We start from the raw sequence: 17,259 nt of genomic DNA on the forward strand, positions 1-17,259 counted from the left end.
CAGTCAGGTTTTTTGTCTACATTGATGCTGCATAACACAACATACAAATATTAGTATTTGTAACAAAACATCTGTGTTTCTTGGATATTAATCTATGGGTCAGCATGAGCAGTTCTGTTTTATGTTTTCATTTGGTTCCAGGTACAGGTTCAGTTCAGAGGCCCTCCATGTGGCTTAAGTGGTACATTTTGCTAATCAGACTATTAAATAAGCATGTTATTCTCATAGCATATGGAAAAGGTATGAGGAACCAAGCATATTTGAAGTCCTTGCTCATCGCATGTCCACCATCATTCTATTGTCCAAAGCAAGACATATATCAAAGAATCAGAGATAAAACACTCCACCTACTTGGGTAGTGGATGTTTTTCAAAGTCATCTAGAAAAGGGCATCACGAATTTATAATCCTACAATATGAACCAAGTAAAGAATTGAAAACTATAATACAACCCAATCTAATCTATGACTGAAGAATGTGATCAATTGTCAGAGATTAAATCAGAAAAAAAAAACTGGTCTGACAAGAGTTTATTTTAATATATAGTTATGGACTCATTTCCAAGTACACAGATTAGAAGAAAATGAGAATTTTCTATAGCACTGATTCTTAATTTTGTAGAGAAATAAAAATGTCTGGTGAGTTTTCTAGAAATACCTATATGTTTGAAACCAGATCAATTAAATAAAAATTTCTGAGGCTAAAATGCAGACATTGTTTACTTATTTTTTTACAGCTCTTCAGGTGATTCTAATGCACAGAGAGGATTATCAGTAAACATTTTCCACATTTCAAGGGAAATTAAAGAAAAATATAAATAACCCTCACATCACTTTACAATATAGTTCCAATTATATGTATATGAATGTGTATATGGCACAGAATGTGTGTTTGTGTGTATGTACATAAAGGGAGTGAGAAGGACATGGATATCACAGTCATCTCTGTATTTGCAGATTGTAAATGTTCTTTATTTTACTTTTTGTATTTTCTAAATTTTCTGCAGTGATATGTACTACTTCTAAAATCGGAGACAATGAATAAATACTGGTAAATAGAAATTCAGACTAATGTAGATGCCCAGAGTAGAAACTACAACATATTAGGGATTCATGAAAACACAATAATCTGGAAAGAAGGTAGAAATGATGGGTTTTGGAGACTTGAAGGAAAAGAAGAAACAGAGCCAACTATTTTCTATATGTGGTCAGGATGTTGTAAAAAAGATGATGATGAGGGCTAATATGAGTGATATACCTTCTTCTGAATCTAAACGATTTCAAGATTTCAACCCAGAACTTTTGTCATAAGGGTCTGACTCTACTCTGAAATATCAGGTGAAAATAAGATTGAGAATAAGTTAGTGACAGTTCAGTGTCCAAGACACATTTATCTCCTCTGCCTTTCACGAAACTTGATATGTTAAAATTGATCTTTTCATACTATGAAATGGGATAATTTTTCATCTCAGTTTGATCTTATCAGGCATCTGGTACCTCTCGACTCGATGACAAAAATAAAACATACCACTCCAATAGAAAAAATAGTGAAGAAACCTGGAATACAATGGAGAGGAGAAAAAAGTAGCAATTGCCAAAAGTTTGGATATATAAATATGCAAATGTAATACATCCCAGGCTTTAACTCCGTTGATTTGTTGAGCTTTCACAAAAGATATGGGCAAATTTATGGCCCGTTTTCCCCCGTCTTTCTAAAAAATTATTTCGTTTCTGAGCACTGAAAGGGGAAGACTGCTTGCGTTTTTGTAAATAAATGTTCCTGTGGTTTGTGAGATCTAGGCACATATGTTTCAAGCATAAATGTTTTCTACTGGGAACTCTATAGAAAACCTATTATCGAGAATTAGATGATTTCATGCCTCATAAGTTTAATACTAACTGGCAGAAGTCAAAAGGAATTAACTTTTTTGCAACTGTGTCACAACTCCGAACATTGTGCCAAACATCCCCATTTTTCAAAATTGACTAGATAGGACAGTCCATTTGTAGTTAATATTTGTACTGAATTCCCAACTAATCACTACTGTTGCCTTTATTATTGCTGTCACTATTGTTCTTTTTATTACTAAATGTGAACCAAACACATGCCCTCTGCCTACAAAAGATAATCCACACTTCCAAAACTACTCTTGTGGCTCTTGCATGAAATCAATGTTGCAACAATAACTTTTTAAACTCTATCCTATACTACTCCCATATGAACATTAACATAAAAAAATAGGAAGGTTGTGCCTATAAAGGCACAATCACAAAATATTTTAAATAATACGGATTCCCTTTCTTAAGAAACTCTGAATATCTATCTACAGTGTAATTAAGTTCAGCAGATGACTTAAGCAGGGTAATGACAGAAATGAAGTACATGATTTCCCAGCCCCCGCATTCCAACCTTTTAATTGTACTCTGTACCTTTCCTTTATCCAGAGACAACACTCAGGGAGCAGAGCCTACCAAGGTCCCCATGATAGCAGTCATGACCATTGCTTAGCAGCGAGAACAACTCTTTCCTTACACAAAACTCATTAACCTGAAGACACCCAAAGACTCCATACCCTAATTGAGCTTTCAGTTCTGCCCGAAGAACCCTTCAACCACTATTGACCTCCAGGGGGAGAACCATAACAAGTGTGCTCGGCATGCAGTAATCCAGCACTGGTCATGCAACAGGAGAAATAACCCTTCTCCCAGTTGAAAACTCAAAGGGAAGCCAAATCTTGTTACATTAGAACAGCAAGAGCACTAGGATGGGGTAGCACCATTCACTGAAAAAGAGGAGAGAGAAAGTTTCCCAGAAACATAAAAACCTGGTTCATTCTCACTCCTAAGAAACAATAAACTTGCTAAGAGTTGTTCCCTTCAGGGTAGGGGGATCCATTTACCATTTCTTTAGATTAGTACCACCTACTGAGGCAGGTTATATTTACTTAGGGTACAAGATCACAGATTTCATCTAGAGAAAAGAATAAACAATAAAGGTCAGTAATCAGATTCAGAACAAAATAGTGTCTATGAGCTTTGTTAAGTATGAAGAAAAACAGAAAATTCCAAGCATCCAAATATGATTTCAAACAATAGAACTGCTTCTCCCTCATGGTACCCATGGGAACTGTTTTTGCTCATTAACCACGCTGGAAAAGATCAATTACAACCTGTCACCTTGATAGAAAAAATAACTGTTCATTTTACTAAAGCAAGTTTCTCCTTTTTAAAAATTCTAAATAGAAAATACCACACACCAGCATGGCATTTGAAATACTGTATTTATTTTTAGTACATTGATTTTGAGAATAGCTATTTAATGATATCTAATGAATCGCAATCATTACTATAGATATAATCTTATAAAATAGCATCTGTTTTGGGCTCCGGAATAGAAGGGAGTGTTTGTACAAAGATTTTGTTTCTTATAATTGAAATGTTATTTACCTCTTCCTAATAGAGTGAACTGTCCATATGGAGTGATATTTAAAGGTACTGCTGGATTTTCATTTGCCCTATTCTGGCTGTGAATATCTCCTGATGCCCCCCCACCCCTTCTTTTTTTCTTAGATGTCATGAAAGGACAAACTCAAATATTCAGTGTTTTCATATGAAATGTCACTCATCACATGGTTATACCCATCCATTTACTGTAAATCATTATTGAGAGAGGTCTAAGAAGAAAAACCTTGGGAATAGCTCATATGTGACATTAAGTCTAAAAGATACTCAACATGCAATCTGCATAAAGTAAGAGATACTACTTATCCTAATTTACAATTCGTCATTCATTTTTCTTTCTCTAAATCTGTGCTTAGATTCTCAAATAAGTTAGAACATTTACTTAAAAAATTCTATTCCTTTAAATTTCCATGGTGAAAAACTATTGACAGCTTTCCATGAGGCAGTAGATCACATTTGGAAGGACCAATTTGATGCTAGCCATTTGATCTCTGAGTGGCATATATTCCAGAAGGAGATTTAATTATACATCTGACTCCCACTCACCCATTTGGCAGAGTTTCATTTGATGTTTATTAAACATAAGACTTGAAAACATGATATATAACTTTATCTTTCATTCTTTTTTATCCATCAAGAAATTAGAGTTTAGAAGCTGAAGTTCAAATTCTTGTAGATATTCTTGTCCCTTTAAGCTTTGGAACTGATAGTTTCATTCCAAAAGGGAAAACAGAACATTTTTTTTTTTTTTTTTTTAAGAGATAGAGTACGTGCAGTCATGGGGTGGGAAGGGGCAGAGGGCCACACAGAATCCTAAACAGGCTCCACCCTCAGCATCTCAGCATGGGGCCCCACACAAGGCTTGATCTTACAACCCTAAGATCATGACTTGAGCCAAAAATCAAGAGTTGGACCCTTAACCGACTGAGCCACCCAGGTGGCCTAAATAACAGGTTTTTCTTCTGCAACTTCAGATGAGTTAATTTTACTAGGAGTCCTCTCTACCTGACTTCAGTCCTCAGGTCACAGCAAGAGGAGGCTCTTTCATTACTAAGAACCTTTCCAATATTCCTCATTAAATGCACAGCTTTAATACACTCTTGGGAAGTGGTAATCTTAGACATAAGGATATATGGAAATGAGATCTATAGTCCATAGGTCCCAGCTCTGACACTCAGAGTTGAATTATTCATTCAATAATCATTTGAATATAGCAAAGTGGTTGAGAATAGACTAAGACTTTCTGAAAGATTTGAAATCTAGTGCTTATTTTGTCACCCTGTGTGTATGACATTGGGCGAATCACTCAAACTCTTTAAGCCTCAGGCATCTTATCTTTAAAATGGACATAATAGTAATTTCTTTCCAAGTTTATTGTGAGAATCAAATGAATTAATACATATGAAGGACTTGGCCCAGTGCCAGACACACGGGAAGAAGAGAATGCACGTTTACGGGTAAGTTTTCAAATGATTGAGGTGCTATACTTCTTTCTGGGAATCTAAAAGTTAACAAGGTGCTTCAAAAAGTGCATAGTCTGGTGCGACACAAAAAGGAAAACACACTAATAAGGAGTGTGACAAGTGATGAGGGAAAAAACAGGTTTCTGTGGGAATACAGACAAGTGAAAAAATTCCAGTCTGGAAAAAAGGAAGGTGACAGGGGATATCTAAATAGATTTCCGAAATGTGGGGATGATTTGTTTAGACTATTTAAATGAGGAGTATTATTTAAAATAAAAGAGAGAAAAAGGACCCATGTAATCCAGTGTGTCCCAAGGATCCCTCCTTTATTCATAAGTCCCTGATAAACTAAGGCATAGGCATTAACAGATTTCCTTGCATAACTTCTCCCTTCAAGAACAGAGGGCAGACCCTGCCTTCCCTCCTGAATCTTGCAAAAGAATTCCTTGGAAACCATACAAGTGAGAGCTTTGTGCTTTTTTCTGAGCCTCACCAAATTTCCTCTCACCTTAAAGAGTGTCAGGGGGAAGGAGTAGCTCTTTATTATAAGGCAATAATGAAAAAAATGCAAACTTATTAACAATACTCCAAGGTAACAGCTACAAAAAATGTCTTTAAACATTCATGGTGCCCTAAATATCACTCATTACCATGAAGTTTTTATGGTGCCCATTGTCCTTTTAAGAGGTTGTACTTTTAATCTGCTCCTTAACTCCGTGGTTCCAATAAGCCCCATTCATCATATGTAAACTTTTGGGTGGTTTTGGAATGTATTAACTTTGCTGCAATGTCTAAATGGGCTTTATCTCTGTTTCTTCTATCAGTGGCAGACCCCTTATGATTAGCTATTTATTCTTGATTCAAGGTTTATAGTAGCTTAGATAGTATTGAAGAAATTCTCCTCTTATTTTATGAAATATATTTATTTTCTTACTAGTTATTTGGACCTAGTCTGGTAGTACACTTTCTACTGGAATTCACTATTCAAATACTAGAAGTTTAGCATTCAATTATCACTCTTACTTCTAAAACACATACATTTACAGAAAATGGCCCCTTATCTTTCATCCTTTCTGCACCCACACAGACATATATACATGTAGAATAAAAGATTAGAGTTAAAATTACATTATTTTTTCATTAAAATGTTATGTTGTATGATAAAAATGTATATTTTGCACAGGTTTTATAACGATAGATCACAAACACACAAATCAAATTATGTGCCAAAGTTTCTTGGGACAGTTTTGGAAAGGTTGTAACAAGAACAGACCCAGAAACTTCTTCCAGATATGTCCTGTAACCATTCATACTTCAAGCTATAAAGAGTTGGGCATCCCGGGTAGCTCAGCGGTTTAGCACCACCTTCCTCCCAGGGTGTGATCCTGGGAACCCAGGATGGAGTCCCACGTCGGGCTCCCTGCGTGGAGCCTGCTTTTCCCTCTGCCAGTGTCTGTGCCTCTCTCTCTCTGTGTCTCTCATGAATAAATAAATAAAATCTTAAAAAAAAAAAAAAAGCTGTAAAGAGTCTTTGAATGTTTCTTCCCTATTGACTTCCACAGAAACTTCCAGGTGTTTTTCTTTTTTTTTTTTTTTTTTTATTGGTGTTCAATTTACTAACATACAGAATAATACCCAGTGCCCGTCACCCATTCACTCCCACCCCCCGCCCTCCTCCCCTTCTACCACCCCTAGTTCGTTTCCCAGAGTTAGCAGTCTTTACGTTCTGTCTCCCTTTCTGATATTTCCCACACATTTCTTCTCCCTTCCCTTATTTTCCCTTTCACTATCCCTCTACTCTGAACTCTCCAGTTAATACAACTAATAATATTCAGTAACATTAACGACTTAGCAATTATAAAATCTTCATCATCCTGAAGAATAACAAGCTCCTCTCTAAATCTAAAACGAGTTTATCTCAATATAGAAGGATTATATGTAATTGTCCAGTTTACCTCGAACCAAAACCACCAAGAGTAAAATCTCAGTGAGAATCTCAAGAGTAATCTTATTTAGGCTCTGAACTCTATTTTATATAAAGCCCATTTGTTCATGTTTTCATCAAACATTGATAGAGGTGCTGGGAATACATCTGTGAGAAAACAAATACCCCTGGATTCTTAATTCTTTGTTTTAGTAGAAGAAAAATATTACAATGAATAATAAAAATTGGTAAAATATGTAGTGTGTTATATAGGAAGAAGAATGAGAAGTGTTGAGGAGGTTACCACAGTACAGAGGCAAATTTTAATAAAGACCTGAAGGAAGGTAAGTTAATTAAAAATTAATTAAAATGACTTATGATGCCAATAAAGTATATAATCAACACATAATGGACACCTAGAGCCACGATATCACTGAAACACTGAGTATAGATAGAAAAAAAAAGATTAAAGGACTGAATATTCTAATGTAAAGAGATCAGAGATGAAAGTAGATAGCAAAGAAGACTAAGAAGATAACCAATGAAGTAAAAGGAAAGGCAGTAGTTACGTGATCCTAGAAGCCAAGTGAATATTTAATGGACGAGGGAGAATCTGCTGTGCCAAATACTGCTGATGAGTTCAGTTGGGTGAGGACTAACTGACCACTGGATTTAGAAATGTAGATGCCATTTGTGACTTGACAAGAGTAGTTTCAATAGAGGGACAAAAGTAAAAGCATTGGGACGCCTGGGTGGCTCAGTGGTTGACCATCTGCCTTTGGGTCCAGGCATGATCCTGGTCTGGGATCCAGTCCCTCATTGGGCTCCCTGCGAGGAGCCTGCTTCTCCCTCTGCCTGTGTCTCTGCCTTCCCCCCCGCCTCCCGTCTCTCATGAATAAATAAATAAAATCTTTTTTAAAAAAGAAGTAAAAGCCTTGCTGAAGTGAGATTAAGTGATAATGGAATTGGAGAGAGTGACTACACACAACTCTTATGAATGATTCTGCTATAAAACGAAACAGAGAACTGGAGAAGTAGCTGGAAATTAAAATGGGTTAGAAGAGAAAGTCTGGAGAAATAACAGATTATTTGTGCATAGAAGAAAGATCTGATAAAGCTGGGGCTAAGAGAAAGTGAGGAGATAAGAATATTCAAAAGAGAGAAAATACTGGAGCAATATCTTTACTTATACCAATAAGGATAAAAGAAAACCTACCTTATAGGGGTTGGCCTTTTCTCAGAGCACAGGCACTTCAAGTAATAGAAGGTTGATGCAGATGGATAGTTGATGTGGTGGTAGGAGTTGAAATTCTCTTCTGGTTGAATCAATTTTCTCAGTGAAATAGGAATCAAGATCTTAAACTGAGATTAAAGATAAAAGAGCTTGTGTTAATGGTTTGAGAAGAGATTATACGAATATATAAGAGAACTAAAGGGTGAATAAACTAGAAAAATCTAGTATAATTGGTAGACAGCATTAAGAGTTTGCTTTAGGTGAGTAATCCTGAATTTAAAGTGAAATCATTCGGCATGGTTGTGTGTTTTTCTCCAGCAACATTCAGTTATAGGATAGAAATTTGCCATTAAGGGAGGTTATAATTTTGATAAGTGACTATGATGGAGCAAGAAAGGGGAAAGAGATTTAGGAGTACATACATGAGAATGATGACAGTAATTGATCACGGTATTTAAACTCAAAACAGAGACTAGTCAAGACATGAGGGGATAGGGGCAGAAAAAAGATAACAAAAATCAGTGAATTGTATGTCTTTGTAATATAAAATTATTGCTGGAGTTAGGGTACTAGGAAGAATTAGTTGAAAGGATAAGATAATGAACAGAGAATCAAATACTTGAAATTGAGGTCCTGTGATGACAAGGTCTAAGTTCTGCCCCATGGGAGTGAGTAGCCAAGGTAAGTGGAAATTAAGATAAGCTCCGCTTAGAGGAGAAAAGTTCAAAGAAATGAAAATCCAAAGTGCTGGAAGGATAATCTACATGGATGATGACGATACCCTCTAAAATTATGATAATGGTGTTATTAAAGCAAGTAACTGTGAGTCTAGATAATGTCTTCAAGGAAGAAGATTAGAAGATATCTACCAGAAAGTGTTTGGGTTGGTATAGTTTTATGACATGAGATTTTGAATGCTGGAGGACTGAGGCAAGAGAAAGGGGGTAATAAACCCAAAGCAGCTAGGGGAAAAAGGAGGATAGCCATCCTCTTTGCACTCTTTCAGCCTAAGCAGTGAAGGAGAGTAGGAAAGAAAACGGCTACCACCTGAAATGGCTTCAAGAGAAGTAGTGCCTTCAGGTTAAAGTTAATTTTTTGACAGAACAAAAGAGTGAAGACAGAAAAAATTTCTCTAAAGATCACTGTCAGTTACAGAGGGCAAACCATGATGGTTTCAGGAGTTGGAAAAGAGTGACCTCAGAAACTGTGAATGTACAGTCTTCGAGATTGGAGTCTAGAGGAAGATGGAGGATGACAGACTCAGTCTTGTGCTAACTCAAACAGAAAGGCCGTCTATCAGGCATATCAGACATTCTTGAAGGGTGGGGATCAATAATCCAGGCAGCAGACACCATTAAAGGGATCCTGGCTCCGGGGGCTTTTAGGTTTCATAACTGGGGATAACCAGTTCCTCTTTTGTCATGATCAGGAGGTGGGATCCAACCCTTGTAGGTGGAATATATATGCCAGCAGAATCTTGATTTTCTACTCTCCCCTGCTAACTAACATTAATTGTTGCATGAGTATCAGCCCCTCCCCTGTACTACCAAGGGATTTAAGATGATTTCTTTTAGAGAAAACTACATGGCATTCCAGTGGCTTCCAGCTCTGCTCAGCCACCTCCACCAAGAGAGCATTGGTTACTTTACCGTTTGGTTTCGGTTTTCCTCTACAGGAGGCCAGATTAAGGAAGATCAGTCCTATACAAAATCACCCCACCCTTTCAGGCTGCACTCATGTATTATACCACATTCTCTCAGCTACTGACACCATTTTTGTCAACTAGGCCTATGATGCTACTCCCTGATCTTGCTTAGGAGATTTTTGAAGACAGACAAGCCAGTGAATAAGAAAAGGAAGAATGTGAATAACATCTGTGATTCTCCACTAACCCAGAGGCCAAGGGAGCCTGGACCAAGACAACAGAAGAGATCCCAGGTGCTTATTGGGGCACCTAGACAATCATTCCACCAAAAATGGGTGAGAGATGGATGTTCCTTATCACTGGTATTGACCTATTTATATGGTGACTATATAATGCATTGTCCAAACCATGTCACATTTAAGAGTCAAAGAAAGTGCTTATTCAGAATTGCACTCCTGCCTGTTCAACAGGTATAAACCTCACTGTTCCCGGAAAAAGAAAAGAATGCATTTTCACTCTGCCTCTATATGCATTTTGGCCAGGGAGCAAGACCATCCTTTAGCTGGCCAGAGGAAAATCAAAAGGCAACTTAATTATCTAAAATCATGCTAGCCAAAGAGTCAAGACTAATCTGTTGCCTCAGGCTCAGGTCTCTGGCTATTTGGCCTGTCCTAGCTGCCAGATTCTCTGTTGCATTGACTTCCTTACCCTCTGCCCAAGAATTACCCACAAACACTAAGTGTTTGGAGCTATGGAGTTGTGGTGGAGTTCTGTTACTCCTATCACCCTCTGCAGGCCAGAGATTAGCCATGGGTCCTGGAAGGGAGCCCTAGGAAACTTTGAAAGGTTAGGATGCTAATAGCTCCCAGGGCTCAGCTCTCATGGACCCAAGGCTATCAGAATACAGATATCTGTACACATAGGAAAATCAGCCAGAGAGAGTCTTGTTAGTGCACAAAGGAACATGAGACGTTAAAAGGGTCAACCGATTAGAGGCTGTTCTTCCCATAATGGCCACAAGCATTGCATGTAGTTGAGCAAGGCTGGTATTCGTGGTTGCAGAATCATAGTAATGCTGAGTAAGAGTAGAATATGTAAGAAAATGTGGTGGGGCAAAGGAGAAACTGATCAATTCCAATGAAGTAAAGGTGCTTTAGATCTCTAAGGACCAGTTGAAAATTTATGAATACAGGAGATAGACAAGTAGAGGAGAGCATTGTAGGCAAAAAGGTTAAAATGTGAAAAGATATATAGGAAGCAAAATCAAATTTCAGGAAGTGCTCACAATTCGATGGCTATCAACAATAGTGATTACTGCCATTTGTCAAGTATCTGCTGGATGCCAGGGATTGTAATAAACCGTGGATTAGGCACTTGCTGTTCGAGCAAGCCCAATGATTCCTGACCTGATATAACAGGATTTTGCTGAGCATGAGCTGAAATCTGGTATCATATGAGGCTGAAATGGAAGTGATCAATAAGAAAGTCTAGAGTATTTGAGTAAATCTGGTCCCACCCTCTATCCTCAAGGATCTACACCCCCAAACATTTAGAACATACTTACACATACTTAGAAAATACTGAAATCCTGCCACACCTGTAATACAGTACTTTTGCTGGTGTTTTTCCTGGTCCCCATTGCTCTGAGCCCATCCTATACTCTGCAGTCCTATTAGTCTTCCTGCAACTCTATTTAATTTGGAACAATAAGGCTTGGGATGCCTGGGTGGCTCAGTGGTTGAGTGTCTGCCTTCGACTTAGGGCACGGTCCCAGAGTCCCGGGATCAAGTCCCACATCGGGCTCCTGCAGGGAGCCTGGTTCTCCCTCTGCCTGTGTCTCTGCCTCTCTCATGAATAAATAAAATTTAAAAAAGAAGAAGATGGCTTTACTCCTGACAATTATCAAATAATTTATACTTCCATTGTCTAATTGTTGCCACTTAACAATCTTAAAATAGTATATGGTTTAGTGAATTTTAGAAATCTTAAGTGACAAATGGATCAAATAGCTAAGTAGTGAGGGAGTCAAATAGAATTCATGGTTTATTTTGTGGGCATGGCAGTGTGATGGAAATGTTCCATATCTTTATCAGTGTGCTAGTTTCACAAGTGTAGAGATCTGTCAAAACTCATCACATTGTATTCTTTAAATGGATGCACTCTATTGAACATAAATTATATTTCAATGAATTCCATTTTCAAAAACACATGCATGTTTCTTAACCTTAATCTGAAGCTGTTTGGATTAAAGTCTATTCTATCTTGGAGTTTACCAAAAATGAAGCAAAGTTAAAACACTTTTAAAGTTCTGGAACTTCTATAGCATTAAATTTAAACTTAAATGTGTTTCCTACTTAAGAAAATAAAAATAAAAAAACTTAAATTTTCTTTATATTTAGTCCCACATTACTTTTTTTGGTACAACTCCAACCCTCCCATCCTTCTCCACTCCTTCTTTCCTTCCCCCATTACTCTCCTGCATAAACTTTCTGTTGTATACAGCCAAGCTATTCCAATAGTTATTCTCCATATCAAAAGGAGATCTCTGTGCTTTGGTCAGACCAGACTCATGCCTAGAGAAACCTCCTAGCCTCCTCTCACAGACATTCAAATTATTTATATTCTATTTTCTAATTCTTATCCCTCACAATTATTCTGATAGCCTTGCCAAAATGATTATTCTTTACCCTGAATCCATATAATATTTATTGCCTTCTGTTACTTTGGCATTTAGCTCCTTCCTTTGGCCACACATTTAGTGACTATCTCCAGTATATCAGGAAGTTTGTAAACATATATGTTTGCTCTTTTTCCTGTCAACTTAGTTACATTATAAATTCTTCAGTCATATGAACAATAATATACTTGGTATCCCAAATACATTAAATAATGGGCACTCACTTAAGAGGATATAAAACGGTGCAAAGAACCTTGGACAGGACAGGGAACCATAAAGCCTATATTCTGTGCTAGATGTGTGAGTTGAGGTATTTGCCAAACTTGCAAAAGTTGAGTTTCCACATGTGTGAATGGGAAAAATATACAAACTATGCTACTCGGTTCTAAGAATCTAATGCAGCAATGTATGAATAAGTGTATAAATCATCGTGAATTTTATAAGTTAATGATATTTTTAAATATTCTTGGATATATCGTTAATGCTTTCTTTTTTAATAGTGGAATAGTTCGTCCTCCATCTGGCCATCTGGCTGTGTTCATTCTGCAGTTTGTGGCATAATCCTAGGTCAATCCTTTCTTCAACTTTTATGCTTCTTTAGATGTTCAGTAGATTAGTCATATGTAATACACAGAGGTATACACTGATTCATACATAATTTATCCCACAAAGCTGGTATCCTATTATGCACAATTTATATAGTACATCTATGATTCCCCTTATCCCACCCATTCAAAACAAATTGATAGGAATGGTGTACCTAAAAAATATTACGAGGACTAGAACAAAGTTTAGATAATTGAGCACTTGCTTTCCAGTAATAAAACTGAAATTTTCATCAAAGAAGTTATGCAGGCTTAGCTAGCTCTGATTAAAGCTACTGGTGTGTGTGTGTGTGTGTATACATGCACTATATATATAGCTACTAGTTATATATAATATATTTAAATTATATATATATTATATATAATATATATATAATTAATGAAAATGTTGACAAAATGGATGGGGCCCTCTATGATTCTAGATAATGGAGTAAATATAATCTACTAGTTAATAAGTTTTGCTGAAAATAATTTTAACTTTTTTGGATTAAAGATCTCATTTTATAAGTATAAAGTTATTATAGATTTTACTTATGTGTACTAATTCTCAGGATACACCAGGGCCTTATTATTTTGTTGGCTACATTTCTGCTCTCAATCTATTTCTACCTCTTTCTTTTGAAAATAAAGCATTCATATCTGAATTTACCAAGAGTTATGCTGCTCTTCTCCAGATACTACTGCACATAGTACTCCAAGCTTAGCAGGTCGTTCAACAAATTCTTCATTCGTTTGGGCCAGCTGAGTCAAACAAGTGGTCATTTGCTTAAAAAGATTCAAGTGATTGTGGAGTGAAATGAAGTCGCTTCACTCATGTGAGCTGTTGATCAAGTAAAACTATCCATGTGGCAGCCCTATGAATTGCCACGTAAAACCAAGCAACACAGCCACACTTTTTAAAGAAACATGCTTCCCCAGCAGAGCAGTAAGAGAGCCTCCCTCTGCAGCCACAAGTTATGGGATAAATCACTCTGCTCAGTAAATCTGTATGGGCTATAGAGAGGGGCCCTTCCTAGATTGGGAACAGGCTGGAACTGCAAGGAATTCCTATTGGGGTATGAAGTGTGACAGAGGAGAGAAAATACAATACTCCAGCAGTCAGGAGACCAGAACTGGGGGGTCCCGATAGGACTACTGACCAGTGCTGAGAAGAGGAGCAGACTATTTTTCTCAGTTTTCTCACCTTACACTTGCCCTTCCCATCTCAAGGGCTGCTCAGAGCCTCAACAGGTGGTCATAGACATGAGAACATGTCAAAAAGTGTAAAATAGTGCTAGGATACAAAAAGCATGACTTTGTATCCCCTCATATGAATGAGTGAATGGCTTTGAGGTCAGAGGATGCGCAAGAGCAGCGGAGCTCCTGTACTTCAGATAAAAGATTTTTTTGAGGGATAAAAGATCTATAGTTTTGTTATAACTCCTCTTAAATTTAATAAGCATGTATGAGCACCTATACATATACATATAGAACATTCGGTGACTTATACGAGGAACAGAGAATACAAAGGTGATTAGCCAGATGCCTGCATTCAAAGAAGCTTGAAAACAAAGTGAGAGAGACACTGTGGATCTGGAAAGGGGCAAGTAAATTCTCTTTTCCATTAGCACAGAAAAGCAGAATTTTGGAGCAGAGTCTGAAGGATGAATAAGAGTTGGAGAAGTAGAGAAAGAACAGAGGGAACAATCATACTAGATAAAGTAACAGCATAAGCACAGAGATAGAAACGAGAGTGGAGAGCACCCGGGAAGGGTGACAAAGAGAATGGTGAGACCTTGGAGAAATTCATCACATTGGGGTGAGATCAGAGGCTCCTAGGTGCTTCCTTGGGTGCACTTGCTAATCAGACAAGCAAAATACCAATACTTTGCTTCAGATATTTGAATTCTAGAGTCCAGTCTTTCTACGTGAAATCCTGTTGATTGAACTCTATTTCTGACAGCTCTGGGGATGTCTGGCACCTCCCCACTTCTTCGAAAATGTTCAGAGCCAATGCATCCAAATTAGATATTACTTTCATCAAACTGCCACTGAGCTCAATAAAAGGTTCCCTTCAAGCTCTGTCATCCAACAAAACAAGTAAGTATCAACCAAAAATATTACTTGTGAAGAGAATGTGAAAGAACTGAACTTGAAAACAATTTCCAAAAGCTTATTGCCTAACAGCATTGACAAAGTCCTTGGAAATTTTCTGGGCAGGCAGTGTGTCTATACACATGTATGGGATATCATGTGCACGCTGAAATTCTACAATAGAGACGTGAGGCTGGAATGTAAAATTGAGATGATTATCAATACCTAATAGTTTGAGAATGTTCCCACCTTACATTTATATTGACAAGCAACTTCAGACTTCTCCCGGTAAACCTAGTTTAGTCCAACTCTCTAAATCCAAAAATGGGCGAATCCCATTGTATTTAAAATCAATGTCTCTTTTATTAAAGATATATGATTTGACCAGGCCTCCATCCATAGGTAATTTCAATTTAAGTTATTCGAAACTACTCATTCTACCTTAAAACCTGCCTCTGCCACATTCTTGCAGCATCAGTCAGGATGAACGACACTGCAGGAACAAACCCCCAACTATGTGTCCACATTGTCCTCACTGCTGGACAGGCTACCATAGCAACCACTATTTGGAATATGACTGGTCACTGCAGAGCCAGAAAGAAAGATATAGACAGTCTTTCTTGGCAGTTAAATGCTTAGCCCTGAATTTAAAACACATTTTGTTACCAAAGTCCACCTTAGGGTCATATCATAGTTTATCAGTCTTGTTACCATTTTATATTACTACAAATTTTCAGATTTTTAAATAGACTGACGTAAAATCATTTCTTCTCCAAACTGTATTAGGGAAAATTTTAAGACTATTTATTCCTGAAGTCTTTTTTTTTTTTTTTTTCTTTTTCTGCATCAGTGGTTTTACCCTCCAAACATGTATTTTCAGCGCTGGGCTATGTTCTTAAGTGTGTTCGTTTGTATACAAGGATTATAGTTCTTAAAGTTTGCCAGAGAGATGATTCTTCTGAATCAAATCTCTTGAAATGTAGTCAAAGCATAAAAGCCAATACTTCAACCACTTTTAACCTCAGTTCTAACCCACATAACTATCTTCCTCATAAGTCTCATAAGTTTTATAAAAACACTCAGTGTATAAATATCTAAACCTTGAATTTTTCTTCACATATTAAATGTAGATATAGTTGGCTCTTGAACAATACAGGGATGAGGGGAGCCAACCCTCCACAGAGTCCAACTTTTGACTCCCCAAAACCTTAACTACTAATAACCCGTTGACAGAAAGCCTTACCAGTAACCGTCAACACCTCTTTCGTAGTGGCAAACTTCAGAACCACCTTATCAGCCATCCTCTGCCTCCAGGACCACCCAACATCATTTTTAAGTTTGGCTCCTGATTACCGACCACCCATGAGCTCCAGATACGTCAGAATTATTCCACCAAAGTGCAAGTCCCAATCACCTGATCAACATGCATCTGGGGGCCTCCTACACCTACTGCTCTCTGGGCTTCTATCTTCACATAAGGATACGGCTCTGGAGGCGTGGGCTGCTTCTTTCCTGAAGTAGAGAGGGCAGAGGGCAACCAATGCCTCTTGAAGATCCAAAACCAGTGGGGCAGCCACGCTTTCCTTCAGGATGTGCAGAAGCAGGCCCTGCAGAAAAACTTGAGCGGAGCCTTTTTCTGTCTGCAGGCCCTCGGTTATGGCCGCGCAAACACCACCCCCCTTCCCCACAGCTCTGTGACTTCCTGGAGAACCACTTCCCGGCTGAGCAAGTGAAATTTATCAAGTTAGGTCATCACTTGACTAATCTCCACAGGCTGGCTGGCCCCCCGTGCTGGGCTGGGCACGCATCTGTTCAAAAGGCTCACTCTCAAGCACAGCTGGAGCCTCCAAAGCACAGAGGCCTTTGAGGGGCCCCTCTGTCCTCCCCCAGCGTCAGGGCTTCACCTGAGCCTCTCCCTGCAACTACTACAGGACCAGGCAGCCCTGTAACCACTCAGGAGACCTCTCCCAAGGGGTGGACCAAATGGAAACAAAAAAGATTTTTGTTGTTGCAAAAAAAAAAAAAAAAAATCTGCAGGTAATGGAAACACCCATGTTGTTCAAGAGTAACCTGTACTTAAGAGATTTAATATAGATTCTGATTGGTGCCATACCAAAATAAGCAAAGTTCTAGAACTAAGAGGAATGGGGGAAAAAAAAAAACAATAGTAAAATCAGA

At 37.9% G+C, this 17,259-nt stretch overlaps 1 long non-coding RNA gene across 1 annotated transcript in view; it reads right to left on the reverse strand.

Moving 5' to 3' along the window:
- Positions 1-8,076: 8,076 nt before the first annotated feature.
- Positions 8,077-17,259, reverse strand: part of LOC144318000 (uncharacterized) — a 68,820-nt gene continuing 59,637 nt past the window's right edge. Inside the window, exon 7 of the long non-coding RNA XR_013383862.1 lies at positions 8,077-8,209. This is a non-coding gene — a long non-coding RNA (uncharacterized LOC144318000). The remainder of the gene's footprint in view (positions 8,210-17,259) is intronic.

The sequence above is a fragment of the Canis aureus genome, chromosome 8 (assembly GCF_053574225.1).
Source record: "Canis aureus isolate CA01 chromosome 8, VMU_Caureus_v.1.0, whole genome shotgun sequence".
Classification (NCBI taxonomy): Eukaryota; Metazoa; Chordata; class Mammalia; order Carnivora; family Canidae; genus Canis; species Canis aureus.